Genomic DNA, 16,884 nt, shown 5'->3' on the forward strand with positions numbered 1-16,884 from the left:
TTACAGTTGAAGAAGGTGTGTCTTTCCCTAAAATCACATAGGTGGAGAAACTGGGATTTGAATTCAAGCTCATCTGGTTTGAAATCCTGATCGCATTTGACCACTCTGCTCCACTGTCTTGGCATTTGCTTCCTTTTGTTTGCCTTGGGCAACATTGGAAGTTGCTTCTTTCCTCTGCAGCTCCTCAACACCTTGTTCAGTGGGTGGCTTCCACATTTAGAAAAATCCTTCCTATTCTCTTAGTGGATGAGGTCAAGGGCACCATTTCCTCATCCCCCATACATTTTTTCAAGCAGCATAACTCAGCTATTATTGTTATTATTACTTTTAATTACTTTCCTATTTAATATTTCAAGAGAATGGTGGGTTGGGTGGTATTATCAGGTGATGGGTTCCTTGTTTGCTTTTACTTCAACCTTCCCTGTTCCTTGCTCTTTAGATTAGCTGATTCACAGGCTGTCTTCTATTACCATGGAATCTGGGGGCAGAGCAATCCTATTTCTGGTTGTCATTAGCATTTTTATTTTGCACACCTTTTGAGTTATGGGTGTGGCATGTTCAAAAGTTCTCCTAGAGTATCTGCCAAAGGAGTTTCTGAGCACAGTATAAGAAAGAGAGATGTGATATGGATTACCCAAACCAATGCTTAAGCCCAAATCACTTTTTAAAAAAATGTTGAAACAAAATGTGTGGAAGAGAGGCTAGATGTACCACTATCCAGATTGGGACCACAGCAGGGACTCCATGGCAGGTGAATGAGTTTAGTGTCTTCCTCGTGTGGCAGGATCAGTCCAAGTCAGGATGCACTTTAGAGCTCAGATTCGCAGCTCTTAACTGAGAGTCATCCTTCCAACCATCTGGGGAACTTCTAGGAATAGATTCTATTTCAGAAGGTTTTGACAACTCCAGTATGCATAGTTTGACAAAGTTTCCCTGGTGACTTGGGGGCAGACCCCTTGGATGAGGTGGAGCACCGGCCCCAACTGTGGAGAGGAGATGGACCTTGGGTATATGGTCAGATACTACTGCATCCAGAGATCCAGAGTTTATTAAGTGAGATAGTTTATGTAAAGTGCTTAGCATTGTGCCTAATACTGAGTAAATGACATATAGTTACTGGGTTAGGAGTAAGGAGGGTAATCTTAGGATAGAAAGAAGAAAGAGGGTCAGGACCACAGAAGATCAGATCATCAAGCCAGGGACTGCAAGAGTCAGATTCAGCATGACAACGGGGACCCCATGATTAAGGTTTTACATTTGGAACAATATAGAAGTGTAGAGACAGGTTCATGAGTGATGCAAGTGAGGAAGGGCTTTGAACACCCAGCTCTACTGAATGCCCAACCTGCCCTTCACATCTTCCTGCTCTGCTAGTTAACTTCTGCTCGTTTGGCTTTATTAGTTCCTTACTTCTTCTAATATTATTTTACCAGTAACTTTAGAATCCAGATATTACAGGAAATCAATTCGCTCTGTTCCCATGGCAGATTTTCAATTTCCTAGGTAACCAACATGTAAGTGACTTTACTTCCCATCTGGACCCCTAGTGCACCCTTTCTGGAATGAGATCAAGAATGAGTCAGCTCAAGGAAGGGAGATCGATGAGGAACATGCCAGCGGGCATAGGGGGACTGTGATGTGAGTAATGACATGAGTCTCTTGTCTGGCAGAATCAAACTTTTCACTTAGCACCAAGTGACCTGCCACCGAGAATTTAATTGCTTCACTTTCCAAACTGAAATAGTTTCATCACTAAAGTTTGAAAAATGAGATAACCTGATGATGAAGCTGTCTTCCCTCTGTGGGATAGTGAGAGGGACCAGTGGCATTGAACACCACAAAGCAGGAATGAGAGAAGGACACTCAGGTTGGTCTCCTTCCCTGCCCTGCTCTGTGCCCAGGGTCTGACTGTGCCCTCCTGGCCCCACCTGTGGGCTGAGATATAAATGAAAGCAAATATCCTTCCCTGCTCAGGATCCCAGGCTGACTTTTGGTCTCTAATTTTTGGTCCAAGTGACCCTTCTTACGACAAGAATGACAAATAGTATATTCATTTGCTTAAACATAAAAGTGAAAATTGGAGAATTTAGCCTCAGTGCTCTTCTTGTACACATGGATTTTAGAATCAGCATCAGGTTTTTTTTGAAAGATTTTATTTACTTATTTTTAGAGAGAGGGGGAGGGAGGGAGAAAGAGAGGGAGAGAAACTTCAATTGATCCCCCAACCAGAGACCTGGTTTGCAACCCAGGTATGTGCTCTGATTGGGAATTGAACCAGCAACCTTTCGGTTTGTGGGACGATGCCCAACCCACTGAGCCACAGCAGTCAGGGCTAGAGTCACCATCAGTTTTGATGATTGTTCTTTGTCTGTTTCTTTCTCTTTCTCAGTTTAATCTTTCACTCTTTTCTTTTCCTTTTTTATTTCTAGTTTCACCTCTTTATTTGCTTTGTTACCCACCTTTCTCCTTTTCTTCTATTTTCTTTGGGGAGGTGGATAGAATCCTGGAATAGAAATCAGGAAATCTGGCCACGCTGCTAGCACAGGATCCTGCTCTTCGGCTGTTCGCAAGTCCCCTGCGTCTACCATGGCCACCATTCAGCAGCTGGTAGGAAGATGGTGCTTAGTAGAGAGCAAAGGCTTCGATGAGTACATGAAGGAACTAGATGTGGGAATGGCTCTGCGGAAAATGGGTGCCATGGCCAAACCAGACTGTAATATCACTTTTGATGGCAAAATCCTCTCCGTAAAAAGTGAGAGCACATCGAAAACAACATAGGTCTCATGTAACCTGGGAGAGAAGTTTGAAGAAACTACAACTGATGGCAGAAAAACTCAGACCGTCTGCAACTTTGTAAATGACGTGTTGGTTCAACATCGGGAATGGGATGGAAAGGAAAGCACAATCACAAGAAGACTGGAAGGTGAGAAAATGATGGTGGAATGCGTCATGAACAATGTCACCTGTACTCGGATCGATGAAAAAGTTGAGTAAAAATTCCATCATCCTTCTGGACAGGAATAAGCTGTGAGGATAAACAAGCTCAGCTCGATGAGCAAATCTCTCCATGCTTTTTTTTTTCTTCCCCCTTTACTGTTCTGTTATCTTTACCACAAACATTTTACATACAACTATTTTCAAGTGTTGGTTTAATTAGGACCAACCCTTTGGTTAGTAAATAAATGTGTTTATGTCCAAAAAAAAAAAAAAAAGAAATCAGGAAATCTAATTCTATTTTTCTAAATTTATTTATTTCTCTTTTTTAAAAATTTTCACATACATTTGTCTCCATTTACTTGCCACTACTCTCCCCTGCCCTCCCCCACCTCCCCCCCTCAATCCTTCCCCGACTTGGCTTCATCCATGTGTCCTTTACACCTGTTCCTTGGTCTGACATTTCCCCTTCCCCTCCCCTCAACCCTTTCCTTCCCTCCCTCCCTTCCCCATTGGTTTCTTCTTTCAATGTTTCTGATCATATTTTCCTTGCCTGCTTGCTTTGCTGATTAGGTTCCACTTATAGGTGAGATCATATGGTATTTGTCTTTCACCACCTGGCTTATTTCACTTAGCATAATGCTCCCCAGTTCCATCCACGATATAGCGAAGGGTAATAGCTCTTTCTTTCTGTTGCATAGTATTCCATTGTGTAAATGTACCTAGAATTAGAATTAATTGGAATTAGAATTAGGAAATCTAATTCTAATGTGAGTACTGTCATGAGCTAGCTGGGTGACCTTGGGCAAGCCAGCTCTCCTCTGTGGGTTTTAGTGTTTTTGCTTTTTTTACTATAAAATGAGGGAATAGATTAGACAAATTCTGACAACCCTTCTGATCTCTCCTTTTCTTTCATATGACAGCTCACTTTTCCGTGGGACTTAGCTCACCTCACTGGTATCAGGACCCTTCTCTCTCCACCCTCCCATCCTCACCTTTTCCTACGTCCCATCCTGGCCCCACACCCTCCCCTCACACATTCAGCTGTGTGACAGTCTGATGCTCCAGACCAGTATGTTTGGACTCAATAATATTCTCAGATGCTCCTCAGCCAGAAAAAGAAATGCAGCATTTTGTCGCTGCCATTGGGAGGTTTAACTATTTAAGTCATTGATCTGGTTTCTCTTGCTCTGAGTACTACTTGAAGACACAGAGGGCCTCTTAACTAGGCTTACTTGGGGCAGGATTAGCTTGCAACTTGTTGCCCAGGTAACTACTGCCTGGCAGCATTATGGCCCTCCACCTTTTACCTGGCTGGTGGCTTGGTAGTATTTGCATTGTCTAGCTGCTCTCTTTGCTTTTTTAACTGTAATGGTCACCGTCAGAGGGTTAATGAGGCAATAGATGCTTTTCTGGATGATTAAACTCTCAGAGAAGGTGAAACATTCAATCAGGCTGTCTCTGAGTTCTCATTTGCCTGGAGGGATATACTAATAGGCAGCCCAACTCACTGGAATTTTCTAAGGGTCTAGAGTAAATCTGGCCCATCCATCTGTGCTGTTCATAAGGTGTAAGGGGGAGGGTGTGGCCACTGTGTTTGATGATTTGTCTATAGTTATAGAAGTTCTTAGTGGGCAGGATGGTCCACAGCTGTGCATCTCACTGGAAATTGCCCCGGAAAGCAGGAAACTGCCCACCCTGAAGAGGGGATTCACTGCCAGCGACTGCTAATGCAGGTATGCGAAGACCTAACCCCCTTGCCTCAACTGGGACAACTCAGAAAGACCATCTCCAATCTAGGGTTCTCCATAGGATTAGCAGAGGCTTTAGTTGCAACTTCTTTTACAGGTCAGCTCCTCCCTCACCCAGTTTTGCCTTCCTCAGATCTTTACATCTGTATCTTCCAAAAATATTTCCCCCAAATGTTCTGCATGTAGCTCTCTGCCTCTGGGTCTTTCTAGGAACCCTAAATTCAGACACACAGCAAACGCACATGATGCATGGTCTCCCCACGCATCCAAGGCCCTCAGTGTGGGCAGGTGTCCATGTCTCCCCTTTCTTCATCTGCGTGACACAGAGTGCTCACAGATATTCATCGAATGAATGAATGATGAAGACAGAGAAGTTTAGAATTGTGCTTTGATCTTCAAATGAGCTTTACATTTATTCCAACATTTCTCAGACACACAAAAGTGAGAAAAACTGATAAAACCTCCATTTGAAGGCAATTACTGAGCGAGTGTGGGAAATGACTTTGGGAAGCATAATCTTAAAATGATACAACTCTTCCAATATTGGTTGGCATGGTTATCTTTTCAGCAAAAAGATAGCGAGTTTGACAGGTGGGGAATGGGACCCAAGCACGAGGGAGCCATTGACCTACAGCGCTGTTATGCTTGCTAAGCTGCTTGCCAGTTCTCTCCCGGGGCCCATCCTAAACCAGAAAGCAAGCAAACCCTGGCCCGAAGGTTGTTCAGGGCTGTTCTCATCTCTGAGTTAGATTCTTATCTCCCTGATTCCTTCCATCCCCTCCCTGCCTCCCTCCTACTCCATCTAGCCCCAGGGTCTGCTGACACCAGGCCCTTTCTATCTGGCTCAGATCAGATGGTGAGCTCCCTCTGTTCTCCTTCCCTGGTTGGGTCTGCTGGCTGCCTGGCATCCGCCTAGGGGTTTTGTGCTTGGCTTTCTTTCTTCAATCTTGAAGCCACTTTAAAAGGTTGCTTGTGTCCTTCAAGAACCCAATCTGTTTCGAGCTCTTGACAGTCCCAAGGGCAGCCAGTAGGCCTGCCAATTCCTCTAGAGGGGTTCCTGGGGCTGCTATTGCCCTCCAGTGAAGAATAGTCATTACTGAGCTTTCACAGTTTTAAAACTTGTTATTCTTCCTTAAACGACTTCAGGTTCGTTTCTGGTAGAGTTTTTGTCTAACTCTTAAGACTTGACTCTCTCAGAGAGGCAATAATATAAAGTTAACATTCATTGAGTGCTGTTGATCTGATGAGCTAAGAGCTTTTTCACTTTAAGTTATTTACACGTCCCAAAGGTCCTATGTGGTGTTGCCCAGGGAAGGTAAGCAGCTCATTCAATTTATTGCAGATGAAGGAAAGGTTCAGGAAACTGCCCAGGGTGACAGTGCATGCATGACAGGGCTGGAATTTGAACCAGGCAGGCTGGCTCCGGAGTCCACCCTCCAGTGTATCATTAGATGGCACTGCCTTTCTGGAAAAGTGTGACATTTTGCAAAAAGCACCAGCCACCTTTGTAATCTCAGTGTTGCCAGTAACTTTCTGGGTGAGCTCTACAGAGTCACCCGACTCCACTGGCCTTAGTGAGACAAGGGTGCTCTCCGGTTTGCCTCTAAGATTGATGCTAGCTAGATAATTCTAGAAACTCTTGTGGTTCTTCCCTAGACCAGTTAAATCTTTCTCTCCTATCCCATCTCCCCACTCTTAACATGGATCACTAACAGTGTGTGGAGGGAGAGAGAGAGAATTTCCTGGTGCAAAGAAAAACGTCAGCACTCTCTCTGGGGAGAGGTGGACAGCTAGTTGGCAACTGGTGCCAGTTCTTGAAATATGTTTCTAGCAGTTATGGCTGCTCCTAGACAGCAAAGGTACTCCATTGCTCCAGCAAGCATTAGAAGGTAGGTTAATGAACACTGAATATCTCTTGTGAGCTATTGGAAGTAATAGGGCACTTGATATTATTGACATACTTTCCAAGATCAAGACAGTGAGTTGTTTCCTGGTGTCTGGGAATATTAACTAAGTAGCATCCTCCACCTAAGTCTTTGTGCTGTGCTTAAAATTTTCTTTAAGGGACACAGAGCCTCAGCTCATTGGCTGTGCAACATGGTTTAGCCATCACAATGGCCACATCACTCTGCAGTGTGAAGGAGGGACGTCTATTTTAGGTAGGCCTATGGCCCCAACAGAAAGGAGTGACATCTTTGGCCGAAAACCATTTTCCCTTATAAAAGATAAATATTTTATGAGAAGAGAACATAATAAGCTAGTATTCATCAATTGTTCCTATAGGTTTGGGACTGTACAACCTTTTATAAAGAAACTGTGATTTAAGAGCAGATATTTTTTTTTTTTTTTTTTTGAGGGAGCAAGAGAACTGATCATTTTCTTATTTCTCTTTCTGGCAAAAGTGCTTGTAAAGTATGTCTCCAATATCTCTACTCACTGTTCTTCCACCCTCTTGAATCCACCTGCATGGGTTTTCCCCCATGAAGTTATTCTTCTCAAGAACACCAGTGACTTTCATGTTATCAAATCTAGTGATGCATTTTCTTTCTGTGCTTTACCTGACCTGTCAGCACTATTAATGTTTTTTTTTAAACATCGACAGTGTTTAGCTCATTTTTTTCTTGAAATTTCCTGCCTCTCTTCTGTGATGTGAGCCCCTACTGCTCTCCTCTGTTTCACACGTGGATTCTGTCCATCCTATAAGGTGGGTTCTTACCTATGGCCCTTTTGCCCTCTCAGTCTGCATGACCCCCTTGGGCAGCTCCAAGTGTCTCTAAGGCTCAACTAAGTGTAACTGAAATCTACACTGTGCACCTGAAGTCCAAGCCTGCCTGTCTAATTGCCTACTAGATATTTCTATCTGGGTGTCTTGTAGGGCCTTTAAACTCAGTGTGTCTGCTATTGCAATGATTACTTCGCTGACTTCAGAAGTCTTCTCTCACCTTTTTCTGTGTTCCCTATAAAGCCTGATAACATTGTTGACCCCCTAGTTCTTTAAACTAGGAAAGAGACTAGATAAACTAGGTCACTACCTTAAATCCAAATCCTGCATACCCTGTATTACCAAAACAAAGCCGTGCTTATCTTTTTGTCTCCAGGCCTGCTCTCCTTCAGCTTTAGCCAGAATGGCCTTGCTAAATTTAAAACCAGGTCATAGTTCTCCTCTGCTTAATACCCTTCCATAGCCATCCTTCTGGTCGGGATTAAGTTAGAAATCCTTAGTTTGGCAAAAAACCTCCGAATTTGGTTTCTGCTAACTCACCAGTTTTGCTGGTTTCGTATTCAAGTTATCTCCCACAAGGACCCTGCTTCTTGTATTGGGATTATTTTTCATTTGAGCTATGTCAAAATCTCTCTTATTTTCAATTGCAAATTCCTTGGAGGCCAGTACTGAGCGTTTCAAAATTTGTTGAATTTTTGAAGGCCTAACAGGAACCTCCCTCTCACACGTTGTTCCCCATCGTTGCCTGACAGTCAGTTAACTGCTGAGGTGGCAAAGATGGAAGACAGGTATCCTGCAGTCTGATTATCTCTGCCAGCCACTAGCTGTGTGACAGGGACAAACACCTCACTTTTCAGTTTCCTCATCTGTGAAATAAGATAGTTAAAGGAAATTTGGAAATGGTCACTAGATATCCTCAAACTCTTTTATGTCTGTGGTCAGAATCCTGGGCTATAATGTAATGTCATGGCCACACACTAGGGGGAAGTATTGATTAAAATACGCTGAAAGTTTTGTTTTGCTTTGTTTTCAGCAAATGTAGGTGATGAAGATCCTGGTGGACAGAATGCAGCTTATCTCTTCAGTGGGATATTTCCCCTGGGGGCATTTGAGTTGTTTAATGTTTTCATTTCTCTAAACAGGAATTCTCTGGTACTATACCTTTATTGTAAGCCTTGAAATAAGGTGGTTTGAATCCTCCAAATCTGTTCTTTTTCAAAAGTGTTTTCACTATTTTGACTCATTGGCTTATCCATATAAATTTTTGATCCAGTTTGTCAGTTTCCCAAAAAAAAAGGTACTAGAGTTTTTAGCAGGATTGCATTAAATCTAGAGAAACGTTTTGGGAAGAATTGATATCTTAGCAATGTTGAGTCTTCTGATCTATGAGCACAGTCTATCTTTCCATTTATTTAGATATCGTTAATTGATTTCATCGATAGGTTGTATATCTTAGCATACAGATTTTGCATATATGTTTAGATTTGTCCCTAAAAATTTTCTTTCTTAAAATAATACTAAATGACACTGTTTTGAAAATTTCAATTTCTGATTTTTTTTATTGGTGGTATATAAAAATACCATTATCTTTTATTTATTTTTGCTTTATTTATTTATTTTATTGAGTTTATTGAGGTGACACTGGTTAACAAAGTTATACAGGTTTTAGGTGCAAAAACTCTACAACGCATCACCTGTACACTATTTCGTGTTCACCACCCCAAGTCAAGTCTCCGTTCACCACCATTTATTTCCCCTATGCCCTCCTCCACCTCCACCTAATCCCTCACCCTGGCAATCACCATCCTCATACTGTTTATTTTCTCACTCCCTCCACCCTCTCAATCAGTCCCTCCAACCCCCAACAGCTATCTGCTTGCTCTCTATGAATCTGTCTCTTGCTTGTTAGTTCATTTTGTTCATTATATTCCACACATGAGTGAAGTCATATAGTGTTTGTCTTTCTCCGACGGGCTTATTCCACTTAGCATAATGTTCTCCAGGTCTATCCAAGCTGTTGCAATAAGTAAGATCTTTTTTATGGCTGAATAGTATTTCATTGTGTAATTATACCACTGCTTTAAAAAAAAACTGTTGCTTTATTACAGTTGTCCCAATTTTCCCCTGTTGCTCTCCCCTGCCCCACCCACTCCCAGCTCCCAAAGTCAACCCCCACACTGTTGTCCATGTCTATGGGTCATTTATACCTGTTCCTTGGCCAGACCCTTCCCCTTCCTTCCCCCATCACCACCTTCCCCCTTCCACTCTGGTCACTGTCTGCCTGTTCCTTGTTTCCACTCCTCTGGTTCTATTTTGCTCATTTGTTTGTTTTGTTCATTAGGTTCCTATTGCAGGTGAGATCATATGGTGTTTGTCTTTCGCCTCTTGGCTTATTTCACTTAGCATAAAACTCTCCAGTTCCATTCATGCTGTTGCAAAAGGTAAGATTTCCTTTTTTATTTCTGCTGCCTAGTATTCCATGGTGTACCACATCTTTTTTTATCTACTCATCTGCTGGGCTGCTTCCAAATCTTGATTATTGTAAATTATGCTGCAATACACATAGGGGTACATATATTCTTTCGAATTAGTGTTTTAAGTTACTTATAAATTCCCAGAAGTGGAATTGCAGGGTCATAAGGCAGTTTCATTTTTAACTTTTTGAGGTAACTCCATTCTGCTTTCTATAGTGACTGCACAAATCTACATTCTCATCAACAGGGCATGAGCATTCCTTTTCCTCCACATTCTCACCAGCACTTGTTTATTGTTTTATTGATGATAGCCATTCTGATAGGTGTAAAGCGATAGCTCATTGTGGATTTAATTTGCATTTCTCTGATGAGTAATGGCATTGAGCATCTTTTTATACATCTGTGGGCCATCTGCATGTCCTCTTTGGAGAAATGTTTATTCAGGTCCTTTGCCTATTTTTTAATTGACGTTTTTTGGTGTTGAATTGTATAAGTTCTTCATAAATTTTGGATATTAACTCTTATCAGATATGTCATTGGTGAATGCATGCTCCCATTCTGTGGGTTGTCTTTTCATTTTGTTGATGGTTTCCTTTGCTGCAAAATATTTTTAGTTTGATATAGTGCCATTTATTAATTTTTTCTTTTGTTTCCCTTGCCTGAGGAAATATATCAGAAAAAAATATTGTGAGAAATGTCCAAAATTTTACTGCCTGTGTTTTTGTGTAGAATTTTCATGATTTTGAGTATAACATTTAAGTCTTTTCCATTTTGAGTTCATTCTTGTATGTGGTATAAGAAGGTGGTCTAGTTTCATTTTTTTTTTTTTTTTTGCACAGATCTGTTCAATTTTCCCAATGCCATTTATTGAAAAAGCTGTCTTTTTACCTCTTTGTATGTTCTTATCTCCTTTGCCAAATATTGATTGACTATAAAGGTGTGGGTTCATTTCTGGGCTCTCTCTTCTGTTCCATTGATCTATATGTCTGTTTTTATGCAAGTACTGTACTCTTCTGATTACTGTAGACTTGTAGTATAGTTTGATATCAGGTAATGCAATACCTCCAAATTTGTTCTTCTTTTTCAAGATTACTGTGGCTATTTTGGGGACTTTTATGGTTCCACATAAATTTTTGGAGTAATTGTTCTAGTTCTGTGAAAAATGCCATTGGTATCTTAATTGGAATTGCATTGAACCTGTAAGCTAGTTTGGGTAGTATGGGCATTTTAATGATGTTAATTCTTCTTATCCATGAACATGGACTGATGCTTCCACTTATTTGTTTCTTCAATTTCTTTTTTCAGTATCTTCTAATATTCTGAGTACAGGTCTTTTATATCCTTGGTTACATGAATTCCTAGGTATTTTATTTTATTTTTTGAAGCAATTGTGAATGGGGTTGTTTTCTTAGTTTTCTTCTCTGAGAGTTTATTATTGGTGTGTAAAAATGCAACAGATTTCTGGATATTTGTGTCCTCTTCCCACTTTGCTGAGAGTTTTTATCATAAATGCGCACTGGGCGCTGGTTGGTATGGCTTAGTTGATTGAGTGCCGGCCTGTGAACTAAACAGTCACCAGTTTGATTCCCAGTCAGGGCACATGTCTGGGTTGCGGGCCAGGTCCCCAGCAGGGAGCATGCAGGGGGCAACCACACATTGATGTTTCTCTCCCTCTTTTCTTTCTTTACCCTCTCTCTAAAAATAAATAAATAAAATAAAAAAAAGAAATAGGTACTGGATTTTTATCAAATATTTTTTCTGCATCTATTCATATGATCATGTGGTTTTTATACTTCATTTTGTTTTTGTAGCGTACCAAGTTTATTGATTTGCATATATTGTACCAAACTTGCATCCCCAGAATAAATCCTACTTGTTCATGGTGTATGATCTTTTTAAAGTATTGCTGAATCCCGTTTGCTAATATTTTGTTGAGGATTTTTACATATATATTCATCAATGATATTGGCCTGTAATTTTCTTTCTTTGTAGAGTATTTTTCTGGTTTTGGAATTAGGATAAAGCTGGCCTTGTAAAATGAACTTGGGAGTCTTTCCACCCTTTTAATTTTTGGGAGTAGTTTGAGAAGGATAGGTGTTAATTCTTCTTTTAATGTTTGGTAAAATTCACTGGTGAAACCATTGGTCCAGAACTTTCTTTTGTGAGGAGTTTTTTGATTACTGTTTCAATTTCACTAGTTGTAATTTGTCTATTCAGATTTCTTCCTGATTCAGTTTTGGAAGAATTGTATGTTTCTAAGAAATTATCTATTTTGTTCAGATTGTCCAGTTTGTTGGTATATAGTTGTTCATAATATTTTCTTATAATCTTTTGTATTTCTTTTGTGTTAGTTGTTACTTCTCTTCCACTTTTGATATTATTTATTTGGTCTCTCTCTTTTTTCTTCATGAATCTGGTTACAGGTTTGTTAAGCTTGTTTATCTTTTAAAATAAACAGGTCTTGGTTTCATTGATTTTTTTGTATTGTTGTTTTTAGACTCTATTTTGTTTATTTCTGCCCTGATTTTTATATTGCTTTTTTCCTACTCACTTTGGGCTTTGTTTGTTATTCTTTTTAAGTCCTTTCAGTGTACAGTTAGATAATTTATATGAGTTTTTATTTTTTGTTTTTGAGAAAGGCCTGTAATGCTATGGCATTCCCTCTTAGGATTGTTTTTGTTGTGTCTCACCGAGTTTGGGTTTTTTGTGTCCTCATTTTCATTTGTTTGAAGGTATCTTTTGATTTCTTCCTTGATCTCATCGTTAACCCATTCATTGTTTAGTAATATGTTATTTAGCCTCCATGTCTGTTTCATTTTCAGTTTTTTTTTTATGATTGATTTCTAGTTTTATGCCATTAATGTCAGAGGAGATTCTTGATATGATTTCAATCTTCTTAAAAGTATTGTGGCTTCCAATACCGTGGTATTGTCCTATCATGTGGTCTATCCTAGAAAATCTTCCATGTATTTTCTGCTGCTTTGGGGTAAAATGCTCTGAAGATATCAGTTATCCATTAATCTAGTGTGTCATTTAAAGCTGCCATTTCCTTGTTGACTTTCTATCTGAAAGGTATATCCATCGATGACAATGGGGTGTTAAAATTCCCTACTATGACTCTGTTGCTGCTGTTCTCTTCCTTTATGTCCAAAAAGATTATATTTATATATTTAGGTGCTATTATGTTAGGTACTCAAATGTTTACAAGGATTATATTCTCTTCTTGGATTGCTCCCTTTATTATTATGCATTATCTTTCTTTGTTTAAAAATCTGTTTTGTCATATTGCTACCCCAGCTTTTTAATTTCATTTCCATTTGCATGAAATACGTTTTTCTGCCACTTTACTTTTAGTCTGTTTGTGTCTGTAGTTCTAAGGTGGGTCTCATAGACAAAATATATGGGTCTTGTTTTCTTATCCGCTCAACTACCCTATGTCTTTTGATTGGGGCATGTAAGCCATTTACATACAAAGTTATTATTGATGGGTATGTATTTATTGCCTTTGTATTTTTTTAACTATGTTTCTCTGTTTTTTTTTCTTTTTCTTTTTCTTTTCCTCCTCTTTCTTTCTGAAGTAGACCTTTTATCATTTCTTGCAATACTGGTTTGGTGGTTGCAAACTCCTTCAGGGTTTTTTTTTTCTTTCTTTCTTTTTTTTTTTTTTAATTAATTTATTTACTTTTTAAATACATTTGTCTCTGCCTTCCCCCCACCTCTTTCCCTTGCCTCCTCCCACCTTCCCTCCCTCAGCTAGGGTTTTTTTTTTCTTTTTTGAAGTTCTTTATTTTGCCTTTATTTCTCCTTCAGTTTTAAATGGTATACCCTCATTGTTTTTCATCACTTTGATATTTTATGCCAATCCCTCTGGCCTGAAATGTTCCTATTGGGAAATCAGCTGAGAGTCTTATGGGAGCTCCCTCTGTAGGTAACTGTTTTTTTTTTTTTTCTTGTGGCTTTTAAGATTCTCTCATTGTCTTTAACCTTTGCCATTTTAATTATGTGTATCTTGGCATGGGTCTCTTTGGGGACCCTCTGTGTTTCCTGCACTTGTGTGCCTTTTTCCTTCAGCAGGGTAAGGAAGTATTCACTCATTATTTCTTCAAATAGGTTCTTGATCTCACTGTCTTTCTTCTCTTTCTGGTACTCCTATGATGCAGATGTTGTTACACTTCATGTTGTTCTTAAGTTCCATTAAACCATCTTCATTATTTTTTTTTTCTTTTTGCTGCTCTGATTGAATGTTTCCTTCTACCTTGTCTTATAAATCACTAATTCAGTCCTCTGCTTCATCCAACCTATTGTTTATTTCGTCCAATGTATTGTTCATTAAAGATATTATATTGTTCATTTCTGACTGGTTCTTTTTTAGGGATTCTATGTCCTTTTTTATGCTGTTGTGCATCCTTATAACCATCACTTTGATCTCTCTATCTGATGAATTGCTTGCCTCTGCTTCATTTAGCTCTTTTTTTGGAGATTTTTCCTGTTCTTTCATTTGAGGCCTGCTTCTTCATCCTCCTATTTAGACTACCTCTTTGTGTTGTTTCTGTGTATTAGATAAGTCTTCTATGACTCCCAGTCTTTGTGGGGTGGCCTTATGTAGTAGGTGTCCTGTAGTGTCTAATGATGAAGTCTCCTTGATCACCTGAGCTTGGTGCTCTAGGAATGTCCCTTGTGTGGATTATGTGGGCCCTTCTGTTGTAGCTGAGCCTTGATTGCTAATTGCTCTTTTGTGCAGGTGATCAACTCTCAGGCTGGCTGACTATGAGGCTCAACTCTGAGCATGTCCTGCAAGCTCCTGTGCTACTACTGGCCCCACAAAGTGGAGTTTGTCTCAACTGGGTTTGGTGCCTGCTGAGATCTCCCTTTGGATATGCTACTTGTCAAGCTTTTTGGATCCTGCTTTGATGTTGTCTGAAGCTGGTTGTGTTTGTTCTGGGCTTCTTGGGAGGAACTCTGATACAGACCTGTGTTAAATATTACCTGTGATTGGCCCTGTGCAAACTTTGGAGGTACAAGAGGGCCACAGATTGTGGCTACTTCAGCTGGGCCTGGGTACATTCAAGAAGAACAAGCTGTATACCAAGGCTGGGTTTTTACCAGCACCAGGCTGAGGACAGGTCAGTGAAAGTTCAATTCTCTCTGAGATCTGCCTCTGCACGCCTTTCCTGCCAGCTTCCTGCTAGGCTTAGTCACTGAAAAAGCCTCTGGTAGTACTCCTCAGCAGGGCTTAAGCTCCATAGGTTGGGCTGAGAGAGAGTGTAGAGGGTGGGATTGTTGTTTTTCCTCAGACTAATGCTGCATGGAGAGGAGTGCTCCACCCAAGAAGTATGTCATGTATGGGTTGGGAGAATGATTCAGCATAAAAATCCTTGTGGTTGTCTCTTCAATTCCTCTGAATCCCAGACCCCAAACTCTCCTCGTGTGGCTCTAGTCCACTCTGCCTTCCCTCTGCCATAACCCAGGGTGAATGGCTGTGAACAAAATTTTGTGCATTGGCTCTTAAGTTTTCTGTCCCCTGAGTGGACTCACGTGTATCCCTAGTGGACAGAAACCCTGTGCTTTTCTCAGACAGATATGTGGGGCGCCTCTTCCTGGCTCTGCTGGTCTAGGCTGGAGAACTCAGCTTGGAGTTTAGACCCCATGCTTGTTAGGCAGAATCCACTACAGTTGAGATTCCCCTCTGGAGCCTCCACCACTTCCAGTGTGCACAAGGCCCAGCCTTTTTCACATCTCTGCCCTTCCTACCATTCTTGATGTGGCTTTTTCTTGTAAGTACTTGGTTATAAGAGTTAAGCTCGTCTTCAGTTGGTTTTTAGGGTGATTGTTCTATAATTTAGCTGTAATTCCAGTTGGTCCTGGGAGGAGGTGAATGTTGCTTTCACTTACTCTGTCCCCATTGATCTTTTTAATGTTGATTTGTATCCTGTGTTCATACTAAACTCACATATCAGTTGTATTAGTTGAAAAATTGTTTTTGGAACTTTCTGTCTTGAGAACACATCACCTGTGAAATAGAAGCAGTGTTATCTGTCTGTTTCTTTTAGATAGCATATAAAAAGATTTTGCTTTATCCAGTGTGAATATTTATTTCTGCCTTTTAAATGGAATGTTTAAAAAAAATGGAGTGTTTAAACCATTTACTTTTTCTTTTTTTAAAGTATAGTTTATTGATTATGCTATTACAATTGTCCCATTTTTTCTCTCCTTTATTCTCCTCCATCCTGCATACCCCCTCCCATCAGCATTCCCCCTACCCCTTAGTTCATGTCCATGGGTTGTACATATAAGTTCTTTTGTTTCTCTGTTTCCTATACTATTCGTAAGCCCCCCCCCCATTTATTTTGTACCTATTATTTATACTTCTTATTCCCTGTGCCTTTGCCCCTCTTCTACCCCCATCCCATCCCCACTGGAGACCCTCCATGTGATCTGCATTTCTGTGATTCTGTCCCTGTTCTAGTTGTTTTTACTTTAATATTCATTTTTTGATTGTTATGACTTTATTGTCATTTTACTGTTCATAGTTTTGATCTTTTTTTCTTAGATAAGTCTCTTACAACATTTCATGTAATACGGGCTTGGTGATGATGAACTCCTTTAACTTTACTTTATCTGGGAAGCACTTTATCTGCCCTTCCATTCTAAGTGATAGCTTTGCTGGACACAGTAATCTTGGATGTAGGTGTTTGCTTTTCATGACTTTGAATACTTCTTTCCAGCCCCTTCTTGCTTGCAAGGTTTCTTTTGAGAAATCAGCTGATAGTCTTCTGGGAACCGCTTTGTAGGTAACTGTCTCCTTTTCTTTTGCTGCTTTTAAGATTTTCTCCTTATCTTTAATCTTGGGTAATGTAATTATGATGTGCTTTGGTATGTACTTCTTCGGGTCCAACTTCTTTGGGACTCTGACCTTCCTGGATCTCCTGGAAGTCTGTTTCCTTTGTCAGATTTGGGAAGTTCTTCATTAATTTTTCAAATAAGTTTTCCATTTCTTGTTCTT

The 16,884-nt window shown here is 40.1% G+C and overlaps 1 pseudogene; it reads left to right on the top strand.

The window, feature by feature from the left end:
- The first annotated feature begins 2,557 nt into the window (after nucleotides 1–2,557).
- On the top strand, nucleotides 2,558–3,206 carry LOC129084599 (fatty acid-binding protein 5-like; annotated as a pseudogene).
- Nucleotides 3,207–16,884: the final 13,678 nt, after the last annotated feature.

Source organism: Pteronotus mesoamericanus, unplaced genomic scaffold (assembly GCF_021234165.1).
Source record: "Pteronotus mesoamericanus isolate MK-2021 breed Mesoamerican mustached bat unplaced genomic scaffold, CSHL_Meso_final contig_130, whole genome shotgun sequence".
NCBI classification, from domain to species: domain Eukaryota; kingdom Metazoa; phylum Chordata; class Mammalia; order Chiroptera; family Mormoopidae; genus Pteronotus; species Pteronotus mesoamericanus.